Raw genomic sequence first — 17,051 nt, forward strand, 5'->3', positions numbered from 1 at the left:
TGCTTCCAATGCAGCTTCCTGCTAATACACCTGGAAAGATGGCGCTAACACCTGGGCCCCAGCCACCCACATAGGACACCTGGATGGAGACTTGGCTTCAATCTACTCTCTCTGTGTCACTCTGCCTTTCAGAAAGACAGGGAAGGAAGGAAGGAGGGAGGGAGGAGGGGAAAGGAAAAGAAAAAGAGAGAGACTTCTGGGACATTTTAGCTCAGCAACTAGTAGGGACTAAGTTATAAAATATGTCTTAATAGAATATAAATGTTTAAAATCACGAAGTTGATTAATTTTAGTTGTAATGTTCAAGTCTATAAAAAAGCCGCTTAAATTTATTTTAAAATATCAGTTTTTGAAAAAGATTCTATCCGTGTCAGGGAAAATGCACCCAAAATAACTGTATGTGGCCACAGTTATTACGTACAAAGTTAATTTCTCTGGATCAGTGGGTGGAAGGATTAAACTATGAATAGGGTCTGTGTGATTTACAAAGTCCGTGAGGAGCTTGGTTCTAGTCAAAATGCAGAAGCACTGTGTATCTTCTCTTTTGAACCCTGTGTTCCCCTTCAGTGGGGAAGGGTTCATGTATTCTAATCCCTTTATGCCGCCTCCCAGCTGCCCAAGGCCTCCCTATGAAACCTTGGATCCCATATCTCTTTCATATACCTCATCGTCACTTTCCAGATTATGTCAAAATTTACCTGCATGTAATTCCCTTTCATCAGTAAAAGGCTTCCTGCTTTGGGAAAATAGTTGAATGCTAGAATATGTTGTCTCAGATATTTGTTGAACTCTTTACTTGGTGTAGGGCTATCCTTATGATCATTAAGGAATCTGAAAATAAATTTTTGTAAAAGTTAAGAGTGGGAATGGGAGAGGGAAGAGGAAGAAGGGTTGGAGCATGGGCAGGAGGGAGGATAGGGTGAGAAGTATCACTATGTTCCTAAATCTGTATATATGAAATACATTACACTTTTATAACTTAGATGAAAAAATGAAACTGTAGATAGGAATGAAATTGACATTTTTGAGATTCGATGATTGTTTATAGCCCTTGTCTCCACTGTTGAGGAACGGTAGTTTTTTCTTCTTGCAAAAAAAAGAAAAGAAAGAAATGAAAAGTTGTCCCAGAAATGTTAAAATTTATTTAATGTTAATGTAAATTTTTGTATATTTATTTTCATTTGAAAGACAAAGAAACAGAGATGGTGAGAGGCAGACAGAGACCTCCCATCTGCAGGTTCATTCCCCAAATGCCCACAACAACCAGGTCCAAGTGACAAGCCATAACTCAATCCAGGTCTCCTACATAGGTAGAAAGAATCCCAGTACTTAAGCCATCAACTGCTGCCTTCCCAGATGCACTTTAGCGGGAAACTGGAATCGAGAGCAGAAGTAGGACCAAAACCCAGGATCTCCTATATGGGATGTGGTTCTCTCAAGTGACAGCTTAGCTTCTGTGCTAAATGCCCACCCCAAATATTTCATTTTAATATGAAGGAATGAATATTTTTTAAACTTTATTTATTTATTTTATTTAAAAACAAAGAAAAGGAGAGAGACAAAGAAAGGGAGAGACATGTTCCATCTGCTGTAGGATTTTTTAGTTGACTACACTCAAAATGCCTGCAATAGCCAGGGCTGAGCTAGACTGAAGCCCATGCAGGGAACTCAGGCTGAACCTTTACTGTGGGTGGCAGGCACCCAAGGCCTTGAGCTGTCACCTGCTGCCTTCCAGGTGTGCAAGAAACTGGAATCAGGAGGGGAACCTAGGAATCAAACCCAGAACTCCAACATGGAATGCAGGTATCTCAAGTGACAGCTTAACCACTGGTGCTACACACCCACCCCAAGGAACGAATCTTTAATGGTGACATTTCAAGCATAAATCAGATTCGGTGACACAGTGATTTTTTAAAGTGACTTTGTCTACTTGGTAATTTAATAAAAATTCTAAAATGTCCTACACTTACATTACAAGGGCCAGAGGATGGAAAGTAGGCTAGAGATAAGGGAAGTTATTCAGCTAACAGCTGAAAGAGGAAAAAGACAATGTTGAAACTTTGACTTAAATCCCATTAGGATGATTAGGGCCTTTGCATCCTATTGACACAGAAGTATAGATATTCTGGATTACCAACTCCAGCCAATCCAAAATCAACAATTAGCTCTCTTTCTAGACACCTCTCCCATCCCTAATCTCCCCTTACCCATCATGTAATTCCACCCCTCTTATCTATGGTTAATTTAGAATTAATGTAAATAATGCATGCCTGCCTCTCCAGATTTGTGGTTTTTTGTTTTTTTTTTTTTAACATGTTCTTATTTAGGGGGCCAGCACTGTGGCAGAGCAAGTAAATCTATCACCTGCAGCACCAGCATCCCATATGGGTGCAGGTTGGAGTCCTGGCTGCTCTACTAACAATTCAGCTCCCTGCTAATGCACCTGGGAGAGCAGTGGAAGATGGCCCAAGTCCTTGGACCCCTGCACCCACATCTGGAGAGATCCAGATGAAGCTCCTGGCTTTGGCCTGGCCCAGCCCTGGCCATTGTGGCTATCTGGGGAGTGAACCAGTGGAAGGAAGATCTTTCTCTTTGTGTCTCTCCTCTCTCTTTAAATCTGCTTCTCAAATAAATAAATAAATCTTTGGAAAAAAAAAAAAACCATGAGCTGTGCTCAGCAAGGTTCAAGATCATCCATTGATATGATCTGAAGGCACAGAAGGTGGTGTCTGAGGTGGGGTTTAATTGAATATTCACAAGGGCTGGAATTTAAGGTGGGACTTGAGTATCACCTTTCCTTACCCTTTATTGGAACTCAGAAGCATCGTGGAATCAGGTACATGATGGGAGTAAGAGTGTCAGCCATGACAATTTTATTATAATGACATTAGAATGAGCTGCAGCTCATCATAGGGACACAACCAGCAGCCATGTTGGTTATTTTTACCAGTGTGGTTCTGAGTGATGCTAGTTCTGAGGGGTAGTTTCGACAGAAGCTGCATGGAAAGGGGGTGCTATTTGGGTAAGACAGGCAGGGCTGAAGCACAGGTGAGGCTGAGGGATGGGCTGGGGCCTCAGGAGAAAATTTAAATCACTTGATCTGTCATGAAGAGGTGAAAAACATTTACTTATGAATTATTTCCATACCGTCCATCATCACATTCTTTTTACATAGACATGTAAACAGGCTCAAGTAGTTCTTCTATTTTTAGGCATTCATATACTAGACATATTCATATACTAGACATAGGGACACTATTATATTCTAAAAATCCTCACCTTTGTGCAGAAGTCACAGAAATACTTATCCAGTTCACATACTGGTATGACACACTGAGGATATATGCTCATACTCTCACTGTATATCTACATGCTTAATATATTTACATCTCTATAACAAAACTGAAACAGAAAAGCCGATGTAGAAAAACTATCCACAAGGCAAGCACTGCATCTTCGTACGTTTCTACTACAAAAAGAACCATTAAAAATGAAATGAGGAGTGGCTAAAATTCCCTAATCCGAAGTCCTGGATTCAATATCTAGTTCTGACTCCTGCTAATGCAGACCCTGGGAGACAGTGATGGTGACTAAAATAGCTGAGTTTGTGCCACCCATGTGGGATGCGTGGATTGAGTTCCTGGCTCCTGGTTTCAGCTCAGCCTAGCCCTGCCATTGCAAGCAACTGGGGAGCAAAGCAATGGATGAGAGCTCTTTCTCTTTCTCTCTGCCTCTCAAATAAATTTTTAAAAACGGTTTGAGCATGGTACCTCTGTACTTGGCAGATAAAAGAGTGATACTGAGAGATTTCAAACTTAAAAATATTTCAGAGATAATATTATAAACTCTGAAGTAACTATATAAAGAATTTCATCATCTAGTTAAAATTGCAAATATCCTTCACAAGATTTCTCACAGATAGTTATTTAAAAAATAAGTTCACATTGAAGAGAGTGTTCTCTTGTGCCTGTGGGAAGAAATATGTCTTCCTGTGGGATCCATGACCACCAGCATCAGAATCACCACGGACATTTTCAAATGTGAATTCCTGGATCCCTCTCCTCACCTACAGGACATAAACTGGAGGTTGATTCTGTCTGCTGGGCAACGTGGACACGCTTGCCCTCATCAGGCAGGCTAGCAACAAACTGGTTCAGCAGGGAGGCTGTAAGGTCTCAGGTAGAAACCAGAGCCAGGGGATTGGTGTCAAACATCTGTTTCCTCAACCAACGAAATGTTAATTGCAACAGAAAATTAGTCAGAGTTTTCCAAACTGCTCGCCTGATCCTCGTTCCGTTCCAACTCCTCCATAAATATGTGAAGGGGGCAGGAGATCCTGGGCCCTTTTCTAGAACACTTCCCAATGTCCATCCAGTATAGACACAACTCTCCATGATTGCTGAGAGCCTGGTGGATCCCATACATTCGGATAGTGCTGGTTTCTGCATTGGATCAACAGTGTTGATTCAAGCATGTGTTATCAAACAGCCTCCAAGCATTTTTTTATTATTATCTTTTTAACTTGAAAGTGTTATGGAGAGGGAGAGGCAGAGAGAGAGAGAGAGAGCTCTTCCATCCCCTGGTTCACTCCCCAAATGGCTGCAATGGCTAGTGCTGAGCTGATCTGAAGCCAGGAGTCAGGAGCTTCTTCCTGATCTCCCACATGGATGCAGGAGCCCAAGGTATTGGGATATTTTCTGTTGCTTTCCCAGGTGCATTAGCAGGGAGCTGGATCAGAAGTGGAGCAGCAGGAGCTCCAACCGGTGTCCATATGGGATGCTCACGTTACAGCCAGCAGCTTTACCAGCTACACCACAATGCTTGCCCCTGTTGTAAAACTGACTTGAAGTATCTTTAAATTAGATGCTTCCTAGGCTGGCATTGTGGCACAGTGAATTAAGCCACCACTTAGGGATGGCTTCACCTTATGACAGAGTGCTAGTTTGAGTCCCAGCTACTTTGTTTCCCATCCAGCTTCCTGCTAATGGGCCTGGGAGGCAGTGGAAGATGGCCCAAGTGCTTGGGATTCTGCCATCCATGTGGACTCATGGATGAAGTTCCTGGCTCCTGGCTTCCACCTGGCCTAGCCCTGGCTCTTGTGGTTACTTGGGGAGTGAACTAATGCATGAGAGGTTTTCTCTCTCTTTCTCTGTCTCCCCTGCCTCCACCCATTTATAAACAAATAACAAATGACTTAAAAAAATGTGTAAAATTACTTTTAGGATTAGTGTATAAGGAGTAGATGAAACATAAATGTACTTCATGTTTAGACTTAGGTCCCATCCCCACGATATCTCATCATGTATATGAGATTATTCTAAAATCTGAAAAAATCTGAACTCTGAAACACTAGTCCCAAGCACTTCCAATAAGGATTCTCAACATCTGTTTTGAATAATATATATTGAGGTGGCCATTGTGGTACAGCAGGTTAAGCAAATGCTTGCAACAACAAGCATCCCATATCACAGAGCTGATTCAAGTCCAGCTATTCTGCTTCTGATCCAGCTCCATGCTAATATTCCTGGGAAGGCAGTAAAGTACCTGTGTCCCTGCCATCTGCTGTGTCATAGCACTGGCTCCTACACAAAATTTTTAGTGCAGCAGCATTTTGACTTCAACCTTGTAACATGATGTTACCACACTTGCAGTGTCATGTTAGTGCTCAAAAAGTTGTGTATTTTGTGGGGCTAGTGTTTGGTAGAGCCGTGAAGATGCCCGTTGAGGTGCCTGCATCCTGTAAGAGTGCCCAGGGTTTGAGTCTCCCTTAGCAGTCCCAGCTCTGTTCCTAATTCCATCTTCCTGCCAAGGTACCTGCTGGGGAGGCAGCACATAACAACTCTAGTAGTTGGATCCCTGCCAGCCACATAGGAGACGTGAATTGAGTTCTTGGCTTCCAGCTTCAGCCTGGCCCAGGCCCACTGCTGCAGACATTTGGGAAATGAGCCAGCAGTTGGGAGCTTACTGTCTCTCTACCTCTCAAAGAACCTATTAGCTGTTAATTATATAACTAGGTAGACTTTCTACTGTATTGTATTCAAGTAAAGAAAATATCTAGCTATCTTCAGTAATGCAATTTCTTTCCTTTGTTTCCATATTCAGCCTATAAAAACATGTTGCTTATGCTGTTGAAGCAGAACTCTTGGAACTTCTTCCAGCTTTCTTTAAAGAAGTTTTTAAAGTTTATTTTCAGGGGCTGGCGATGTGGCGAGGCAGGTAATGCTGCCACTTGCCATGCTGGCATCCTATATGGGCACCAATTTGAGTCCCCAGTGCTCCACTTCCAATCTAGCTCTCTGCCATGGCCTGGGAAAGCAGTAGAGGTGGCCCAACTCCTTGGGTCCCTGCACCTGCGTGGGAGACCTGGAAGAAGCTCCAGGCTCCTGGCTTCAGATTGGCCCAGTTCCAGCCATTGAGAGACCATTTTGGGAGAGAATCAGCAGATAGAAGACCTCTGTCTCTCTGTAACTCAGCCTTTCAAATAAATAAATAAATCTTTTTTTTAAAACTTATTTTCAAGCATTATGGCACAGCGTTAGGTTAAGCTGCTGCCTGTAATGCCTGTATTCTGTATTAGTGATGGTTTCAAGTCCCGGCTGCTCCATTTCCCCTCCAGCTTCCTGCTAATGCACCTAGGGAAGCAGTGGATGATGGTCCGAGTACTCCGGTTCCTGAAACCCACATGGGAGACCAGGATGCAGCTCCAGGCTCCTGCCTTCTGCCTGGCCCAGCCCCAGTGGTTGTAGCCATTTGGGAAGTGAACCAGTGGATGGAAGATCTTTGTCTCTCTTGCTCTCTATCCCTCTCTGTCACTCTGCTTTTCAAGTAAAAATAAATCTTTTTAAAAAGTTGTTTTCAGGTTATTTGAAAGGCAAAGAAACACACACAAAGAGATGGATGGAGAGAGATTTGCAATGTGCTGGTTCATGTCCCGGTCTGGGCCAGGCCCAAGCGAGGGGTCAGGAATTCCATCTTCCATGTGACTTGTAGGGCCCTAATTCCTTGAGTTATCACCTGCTGCCTCTCAGGGTGCATATTAGCAGGAAGCTGCAATGAAAGTAGAGAAGCTGGGACTGAAACCAGGCAACCCCATGTGGGATGTGGCCATTCCAAGCAGCAACCTCACTGCTGAGCCATATGCCTGGCCCCACTTCCACTTTTGAGCCGGCCTGATTCATGAATCCTTTCGTGCTCAAATAAACTGTTAAATTTCTTTTTTCTAAAAAAAAATTGCAATGTTAATTTTTATTTTTATTTATGAAATAAAACAGATAAATAGAACAGAGTAAGTGATAATTAAAGGAACCACAAGATACTTGTGTTGTGGAGAAAGGCTATTGGGATGGAGCCAGCATTGTGGCTCTATTGGGAAGTAAATCAGAGGATGGAAGATATCCTCTCTCGCTCCTTCTCCCTGTAACTCTGCTTTTAAAATAAATACATCTTGGCCGGCACCGTGGCTCAATAGGCTAATCCTCTGCCTGCGGCGGCAGCATACCAGGTTCTAGTCCCGGTCGGGGTGCCAGATTCTGTCCCAGTTGCCCCTCTTCCAGGCCAGCTCTCTGCTGTGGCCCGGGAAGGCAGTGGAGGATGGCCCAAGTCCTTGGGCCCTGCACCCCATGGGAGACCAGGAGAAGCATCTGGCTCCTGGCTTCGGATCAGCGCGATGCGCCGGCCGCAGTGGCCATTGGAGGGTGAACCAATGGCAAAAGGAAGACCTTTCTCTCTGTCTCTCTCTCTCACTGTCCACTCTGCCTGTCAAATAAACAAATAAATAAATACATTTTTTTTAACTTTTATTTAATGAATATAAATTTCCAAAGTACAGCTTATGGATTACAATGGCTTCTCCCTCCCATAACTTCCCTCCCACCCGCAACCCTCCCCTTTCCCGCTCATAAATACATGTTTATAACAAAAATAAATAAAACAATTGGGCTGAAAATTGTAAATAATGTAAATTCTGTCATATGCATGGAAGTTGAATTTTTCATAAATGATTCATAAATGTGATTGGTTTCCTGCATTATTCTGGACACATGTCTTAGTAACCTAAAGGCCACACATAACCTGTGCTCTACTTCTTCCCCTCCCTCTGTGAACATCTTCTACCTTGGTCTCGCTCCGTTCCTCATGTACTCACTCTGTGCCAGCAATGTGGCCTCCTTGCTGTTCCTCCACACACCCATTTTTGTTGCCTCACTTCCAGGATGTTCTTGTCCCAGCTGGATCCATGGCATGTCCCCTGTCTTCACTGACAGCTCTACAGAAATGTCACTTTCTCAGCTGGCCCTTCAATGACAATCTCCTCTTTGGCCCTTTATCCTGTTTTAATTTTCTTCCAAGCACTTCAAAATACTCGGCACAGCATATATGTATTTGTTTATTGTACATCTCTTCCACTGGAATGTAAGTCAGCCCTGGGTTGAGCAGGGACTTTATAATCTGAATTCAAAACAATGCCTAATCGCTCCTCGGTCTTTTGGCTAAGATCAAGTGTAAAACAATGCCTGGCATAGAACACACAACCAGTAAGTACAGCCCACTGATTATACTAGATGGGATGCCGGTGTTACAGGTGCTGGCCCCAACCCAAGACTTCTATGAATTCCCTAGGAATATTCTTGACTTGTATCACCTTAGCTCAGTTTGGAAACAATCTTGTCATCTTGTGCCTGGTTTCTCTTGTACTCATCAGTCCACATGTGGAACTTTTCCTTAATTTTCAGAAAAACTCATGGCAGATGACTCGTTTTCCAGCAAACCTGACTAAAGTTTTGGGGAAGTAGGGGAATTCCACCTACAGGGGGAGTTGTGCAGAGTTACACCAAAGCAACAAAAATAACCATGTGAGTATTATAGTTCTACTTACTAAAACCTTTCTGGGACCCCATCACCAGAGACTTTCATTGGTTAATTCCCTCCTATGGCTTCTCTCTTCCTCTTTCACTTCACATTCTTGCTGTCTCTCTCAGATCGTCACAGCACTCCAAGTTCATCTTGTGGTTTTTTTGTTTGTTTAAAGATTTACTTAGTTGTAAGACAGAGTTACAGAGAAGAGAGACTGGAGTGTGGGATGGGAATCTTCCTCTGGTTCACTGATGTCCACATGGCCATAGCTGGGCCAGGCTGAAGCCAGGAGTCTGCAACTCCATCCTGGTGTCCCATGCAGGTGGCAGGGGTCCAGGTATTTGGGCCATCTTCTGCTGCTTCCCCAGGTGCATCAGCAGGGCGCTGGGTTGGAAGTGGAGCCACTGGACTGGCACCAGCGCTCACACGGGATGCCTGCTATAGGAGTCTAGCATCACAGGCAGCAGCTTAATCTGCTATGCCACAATGCCAGCCCCATGTTTTTTGTTTTGGTGCCTTATTCCCCAACTCAGCACTGAGTTTTACCTTGCATACCCAAATTCATCAAAGTCCTCAGCAGGAAAAAAAAAAAGAAAAATTTCTTTCCTAATATCCACCCTCAAAATACAGATACAGTTTTCTTCCTTCTTTGTGAAAATTTTACCAAGGCTTCCTATTTATTAACTATTTTGGCATTACAATGTATATATTAATTATGTCAATCTCACATGTTTTGTGGAAACAAATAGGGTATCACTTAGGTATACAAGAGTGACAATGAGCTGGCATCGTGACATAGTGGGTAAAGCTGTTGCAGGTGATGCCAGCATCCTTATGGGTGCCAATTGGAGACCCAGCTGCTCAACTTCTGATCCAGCTCCCTGCAAATATGCCTGGGAAAATAGTGGAATATGGCCCAAGTGCTTGGGCCCCTGCACTCACATGGGAGACCTGGAAGAAGCTGTGGGTTCCTGGCTTTGACCTGGCCCAGCCCCAGTCATTGCAGCCATTTGGGGAGTGAACCAGAGGAGGGAATCTCTCTCTCTGTCTCTCCCTCTGTGTAACTCTACCTTTCAAATAAATAAATCTTAAAAGAAAATGACAATACTCCTTTTGCACAAGCTTATATGTGAATACAAGTAGTGTGCGTGAACAATCTATCACTTAGGTGTAAAGGAACTACAATACTGTTTTTGCATGTACTACTTTCGTGAAACACTGTTGGGGTACACGCTTTGGATGTATTCATCAGAGAGTTTTTGAACAACTCTCTGGCACGCACTTTCGCTTAAGGCTTTTTTTTTTTTTTTCTGACAGGCAGAGTGGATAGTGAGAGAGAGAGACAGAAGTCTTCCTTTTTGCCATTGGTTCACTCTCCAATGGCCGCGGCGGCCAGCGCATCTCGCTGATCCAAAGGCAGGAGCCAGGTGCCTATCCTGGTCTCCCATGGGGTGCAGGGCCCAAGGACTTGGGCCATCCTCCACTGCACTCCCTGGCCACAGCAGAGAGCTGGCCTGGAAGAGGAGCAACTGGGATAGAATCCGGCGCCCCAACCGGGACTAGAACCCCGTGTCCCGGCGCCGCAAGGTGGAGGATTAGCCTGTTAAGCCACGGCGCCGGCCTGTTTAAGGCATTTTGTAGACCACCCGTCCAGACTGCCCGTCCATTAGAACCTGCACTCGCCCAGGGGACTTGGTGGACGCAGCCAGCAGCCCCATCCAAAGCGACTTTGTCTTTACAGAAAATCAAGGGGCACAGGGCCACCTTTATCTACAAGACCACACAGGTCAGCTGACGAGATTCGTTTTTCTAAACCCAGGCCTTAAAGGAACGCTAAATGTATACATAAAAATGTGTTTCAGGATCATGACCTGAGACTTCCGAAAAAGTTTAGGCAGGGTTGCATTCAAATCCCTCTTCAGTCCTCTCGGCCCCCAGTTTCCAACTTAAGGAAAATACGTATTTAAGAGATGGAAAAGAAACCCTGTTCCTTCTGCTGCGGCAAAGCCCAGACGCGGCGTGGCACCTGAACCTGGGAGCACGCACCCAGCTGGTGCGGCCGTCCACCCGAAACGTCCTTCCCTGCCCTCCCGCACGCCCCTCCCAAGGAGGCGGAGCCACGGCTACGCACGAGGCCCCGCCCCCGCCGTGACGTCCGGAGACGCGGCGCGCCGCCACGCAATGCAAATCGGGAAAAGGGGATGAGCCGGACTGGCTTCCGTCGGGGTAGCGAAGGCTAATTCTCCTTCGGGGTGTTGGGAGATGGGCCTTTGGCAAGGAGGCTGGCGGTAGTGCAGCGCGCCCGGTACCACGGTGAGTGCAGGTCTGGGCCCTGGCTTCTGTTTCCCGGGAAGCTGTCGTCAGTGAGCCCCTTTCCTTCCGCCAGCTGCTGGTCACCCAGGAGACCAGCCGTGTCCGCGGAGAGGGGTGGGACAGCCGTGAAGCAGCTGGCTTGTGCGGGAAGGGCCCACCCGCGAGTCTTCCCCGCGGCCCACCAGGGTTGCCCCGTGAGTGTCCTGTGTTGTTTTCGCCCCGGAAGGTGGCCTGGACTAGTTCCTGCTGTCTTTTTGGACACTTAGACCTGCCTTTGACCTCCTTCCTCTTGCTTCCGTTTTCTGGTTCTCGGCTCCCTGCAGTCCCAGGCCTTAATACAACTGGGTTTCCCAGTTCCTTCTCTGCCTCAGTCACACTTGTGTCTAGTGAGGTCTAAGTATGGGTTTAAAGACCCTGTAAGCTTGTCAGAGTAAAAACCGGGACTTCCTCAAATACGAGCGTTTCTTTCCAGAAACATGCCTTCTCTCCTAGAGTTGTGAGACAAGTTGGTTTCGCCGCCTTTCCCCTGTGGAAATGATCAGAGCCCTGAATTGCATGTATACAGAGAGCTGCAGACCACACTGCTGGGTTTATTTCTTGCCCTCAGTTCATACTGTGACCTTGAACAAGCCACTTAATCACTAACAATATTTACCTGACTCACCGAGCCTAAGGAATTAGGTAAGCGCTCCTAAGGTTTCAGATGAAAGGGATGCCTAACTAAAGGGATGCTTGTCTTTCTGTATCTGCAGAACATCCTTAGTGTTGGGTCTGTCCTGCTGCAGCCATTACAGATGCCAAGTGCTTTTTTTTTTTTTTTTTTTTAAGCAAGTGTACCTTTTCTAGGCTTGCTTTGCGTCTTTGCTATGTAAGCAGATTTTGCCTTTCAGCCAGTTCTGTTTAGAGTCCGTGTTAAATGCCATTCACTATGCATTTTGATAGTTTCCCCTCACTCCAAGGCTGAGCTAGTAAATCTGTGTGGACGGTGAAGTCGGTTGTGTCCTGTCTGGCATATTGGTGTGGCTGCCTTGAAATGTGTATTCTTTTTTTCATGACACATTAGGTGCATCTTAAAATTTCGATAGTAAGGATGCTAGTGTAGTAAAAGAACACATGCCCCTGTCATCAGTGAAATTTTGGAGACATGTTTGAGAAAATAGTGCAGGAGGAAAATTAACAAAATCATTAAAGGTGTCATTTTAGCATCTAATTGTTATGTATGTCCTTGAGCTTTATTGTGGGCATTTGTTTATTAATATGAACATAATAGGAAGCAAGTGGCTTTTGTAAACTAAGATAGTTGTAAAGCCAGCATATGGGTTTTTTTTTTTTTTCCACAAAATGTCTAGTGTTTTGTGAACTTTTCTACTTGCAAATCCACTCAGTTTTGTACAAGTGAAAGGAAGAAAAGTGCTCAAATATGAGTTGCTAATAAAGTTAGACACAATTGAGGCAGCATTGTAAAAAAAAATTCTTTGCTGTTGTCCCAGTGACCTATTGCTCCTTACCCCTTCTCTGTAAAACATAGTGATTTAAAACTGCAAGTTAATGTCTTTCTTGTTTCTCCAGACCCGCTGGATTTAGCAGGTGGTTCTTATTGAGGGTTTCATGCATTTGTATTCAGTTAAGCAGTTGTGGGGGGGAGCACCTGAAAGCTCAGCTGTGCTGGGTGTCTTGGATGGCTGCTTCATATGGATGACCATTGATGTTGGCTGGGGATCATGTGGGTATGTCGGCGTGCCTGCAGAGAGCCTGCTCATGTGTCATGGACTTCACACATCATGGCAAGTGGGTTCTGAACATGTTTGAAGAGACATGAAGTGGAAATTGCTTGTGTCTTAAAATCCTGGACTCAGAAATTGGTACAATGTTACTTCCAACCTGTTCTTTTGGCTAGAGCAGTGAAAGAGCCCTCCACCCCATCAAATGATAGACTTCTACAATTTGAAGAGAAAAATATCAAGAGTCACCATAATTTCTTTTTAAAGATGTATTTGTTTATTTGAAAGGTGGAGTTACAGAGCCAGGGAGAGGAGGCGGGGCTCACTCCCCAAATGGCTGCATCGGCTGGAGCTGAGCCGATCTGAAGCCAGGAGCTTCTATAGGGTTTCCCACGCAGGTGCAGGGGCCCAAGGATTTGGTCCATCTTCCATTGCCTTCCTAGGCCATAGCAGAGAACTGGATCAGAAGTAGAGCAGCTGGGACTCGAACTGGTGCTCATATAGGATGCCTGCACTGCAGGTGGCAGCTTTACTACACAGTGCCAGCCCCCAGGTCACCAAAATTTTGATGGCAAAGTTGTGTTGGAATCATGTTTGGATTATATAATAGATGCAGAATAAGATAACACTTTGTAGCTTCATAACCCATTACAATTTGTGGAGCATTGGTGTTGAGATTTAAGGAATTTGCTTAAAGCCATAGGATTAATAAATGGGAAATGAAGTTCAGACCAGTAACACTTCTGTAATATTAAATTACTTAATTGTAAATGTGACATGTTATTTCAAATTTATTTGGAATTCCATTTTTATAACCACACTGATTCAAGTATAATAATACATACTGTGAATAAAGATAATGCTAAGATAACTATGCCTTGTTTTTTTTAGCCTTTTTTTGATATATCACAACTTAGTTTTTCACAGTACTAAACTCTGAATGATACCAATAATTATGTGTATCCACATCTTTCTAATATCATGAAATGAGGTCATTACATATTATAGTACCAAATTCAGAACAAATTAATCCTAAGAAACAGAAGCATAGGAATCCTGGAGGTCTTATTTTGATGAATCAGTTACGGAATTTAAAAGTTAAAAAGACTTCTCATAATCTTGTAGGTTGGGGATTATATGAGTTAAGATGCTGATTTCAGCTAGAAACAAATTGTTATGTTTCTATTTAATTGCTTTTGGCAACATGTGTTTATATCTTCTCTTTATGTTTATGGCTCCCAGTCATAATTGCACAGCAGAATTCATCTAAGGAGTTTTTTTTTTTAGGATTTATTTTATTTATTTTAAAGACAGAGAGGTAGAGACAGAGAGAGAGGTCTTCCGTCCACTGGTTCACTCCCCAGATGACCACAAACAGCTGGAGCTGCGCCGATAGGAAGCCAGGACCCAGGTGCTTCCTCCAGGTTTCCTGCATGGGTGCAGGGGCCCAAGGATTTGGGCCATCTTCTACTGCTTTCCCAGGCCATAGCAGAGAGCTGGATCGGAAGAGGAACAGCCGGGTCTTGAACCAGCATCTATATGGAATGCTGTCGCTTCAGGCCAGAGCTTTAACTTACTACACCACAATGCTGGCCCCTCAGCTAAGGAGTTTTTTTTAAAAAAAAAAAGTCTGTTGGGGATGGGCATTTGGTGTAGAGGTTAAGATGCTGCTTGGGGTGCCCACATCATGTGTTAAGAGTGCGCACTTCATGTGTCAGAGTGCCTGACTTCAGTTCTCGCTCTGCTTCCAGTTTCAGCTTCCTGCTAATGTGCACCCTGGGAGGCTGCAGGTGATGGCTCAAGTACTTGGGTCCCTGCCGTCCATTTGGGAGACCCAGATTGAGTTCCCAGCTCCTGGCTGTGTGCTGGCCCAGATGTTGCAGGTATTCAGGAGTGAGCCAATGGATGGAAGAGCTCTGTCCCTGTCTCTGCCATTCAAATAGGTAATACATAAAACAACAGCAACTACGGATAAACCCCATTCTCAGAGATTCTGAGTTAACTGTTTAGGAGTGGGGTCTGGGCATCAGTAGTTTAGAAAAGATTCTACAGCTCAGATTGAGAACCATGCCCGTTTTTGGTAGACAGTATTTTTTGGTTCCCTGCTCATTTATTTTGCATCTGTTAAAAAATTAATAATGAACGAAAGCAAACAAGAAATGAATTAAGGTTACAAATGAAGGTAGCTATTCTGGAAAATAATTCACTTTTGTTTGTTTTTAGGAATGGCCTGTTTGAAAGGTAGGGTAATAGAGAGGGGGGAAAAAAGAGATTTCATGCTTTGCTTAACTCCCCAAATGCCTGCAATAGCTTAGCCTGGGCCAGTTCATATCCAGGAACCAGGAACTCCATTTGGGACTCCCACATGGATGGCAGAAACCCACGTATATGAGCCATCATTGCTGCTTCCCAGGAGCAATAGCAGAAAGTTAAAATGGAACCAGGTGAGCCAGGATTGAACCAGCACTCTGATACCTTATGTTGGAGCCCCAAGCTGCAGTAGCAGCTTAATCTGCTGCGCTTCAATGCCCACCCCAGAATGAGGCTTTGGCATAGTTTGCTGGTGTCTACATTACGGCACTAAACAAAAAAGCATATTTCAGAAAGTTCATGGAAAAATTAGAGGGGAAGTTTATTTTGGTATAAAATACTATGATATCCTTACATAGTTTTTTCATAATGTGCATTTCCATGAACTTTTAAAAGTACCCTCATTCTTTGCTTTGTATTGCTGTTGTGTACTAATCTTTTGTCCCAAAAGGTAGATACTTTGTTAGGAGATGTAACCCTGTATCTGTCAGCACTGTACTTTGTAGGTAGGTAACCTAAATGTGTACCAAATTGAAACCAGCTCATACAGCCATTCTTAAGAACTAGGGCTAGTTATTTTACTCAGTTTTCTTCTTCTAAGAACTTTGTAAGCATTCCTTTCAATTTTCTTTTTCCTTGGTTTCCATATTGTTGTATTTTCCTATTTTTTCTTTTTCTTTTTTTAAGATTTATTTATTTATTTGAAAGAGTTACACAGAGAGGAGAGACAGAGAGAGATCTTCTATCTGATGGTTCATTCCCCAAATGGCCACAAACAGCTGAAGCTGCTGATCTGAAGCCAGGAGCTTCTTCCGGGTCTCCCACGCGGGTACAGGGGCCCAAGGACTTGGGCCATCTTCTACTGCTTTCCCAGGCCATAGCAGAGAGCTGGATTGGAAGAGGAGCAGCCAGGTCTTGAACTGGTGTCCATCTGGGATGCTGGTGCTTCAGGCTAGGGCATTAACCCACTGCGCCACAGCACTGGGCCCCTCTTTTTTCTTAATTCTGATGATTCCCATTTCCTTTTCTGAATCATTCCTTTGGACATTCCCCATTTCTGAGCCCTTCAAATAACTTGTCAACTCTAGAGAAATAAGAAGTCATTTACTTGGCGATCTATTTTCCTGATTTTACTTTTAATAGTTGACACATAGATTTAATGTTTGGTCTCTCAGTAGACTGGCTTTGTATTTGCATATTTACATTTCTATCCACAGTTTTCTGTAGGTGTTGTACATTTAGGATATACTCAGCATGTTCAAAATTGAATTGCCTGCTTTCTTGAGAATCAGTAGTTCCTATTTGGGGGATAATTTTGCCCCCTAGGGGACATTTGGCAGTATTTTTAGTTGTCACAATTGGAGAATGGGTATTACTGATGCTAAATGGATAGAGACCAGGGATGCTACTAAACATCCTATATGTACAGAGCAGCTGTCAACAGAATTTTTTCTGGTCCAGAATGTGAGTAGTGTCATGATTGAGAAGTGCTGCTGTAAAATGATAGCTTTTCAATGACTATTATTATTTTTTGGTTAGCAGCACTGTACTTCACATTTCATAGGTTAGAGTGTATTTATGTGTGTAAGACTCCCTCCTTACCTAATATAATTTAATTATTATTAGCAAACAGTTATTAAGTATTGACTATGTGAGAACTATTGAAGTGGGTGTCAGGGACAGACATGTCAACATATTGATTATTTCCTAATAATTTCTATAGTACTTTTTATTTTTCTCACAGTTTTCCTATACTAACTTCACATTTTGTTTCTTTGTACACAGTGTTCTCATCTTCTGAAATGCCCTCTCTTCTTGCCCTAAGCTTGATTAAATCTTAGGCTTAGGACCAATTTC

At 43.7% G+C, this 17,051-nt stretch overlaps 1 protein-coding gene across 6 annotated transcripts in view; it reads left to right on the plus strand.

The window, feature by feature from the left end:
• The window catches only part of USP8 (ubiquitin specific peptidase 8), a 147,681-nt gene that overhangs the window by 46,884 nt on the left and 83,746 nt on the right, over positions 1 to 17,051 (plus strand). The window contains exon 1 of one of the 6 annotated variants that reach the window (XM_062205891.1): positions 11,018 to 11,163. The exons of 4 other annotated variants lie outside the window; for them this stretch is intronic. The gene's annotated coding sequence lies outside the window, so the exon portion shown is untranslated. Of the gene's footprint in view, positions 1 to 11,017; positions 11,164 to 11,687; positions 11,845 to 17,051 lie in introns of those variants that run through there. One more of the 6 variants, XM_062205897.1, reaches the window with a different exon arrangement.

The sequence above is a fragment of the Lepus europaeus genome, chromosome 11, assembly GCF_033115175.1.
Source record: "Lepus europaeus isolate LE1 chromosome 11, mLepTim1.pri, whole genome shotgun sequence".
Lineage (NCBI taxonomy): Eukaryota > Metazoa > Chordata > Mammalia > Lagomorpha > Leporidae > Lepus > Lepus europaeus.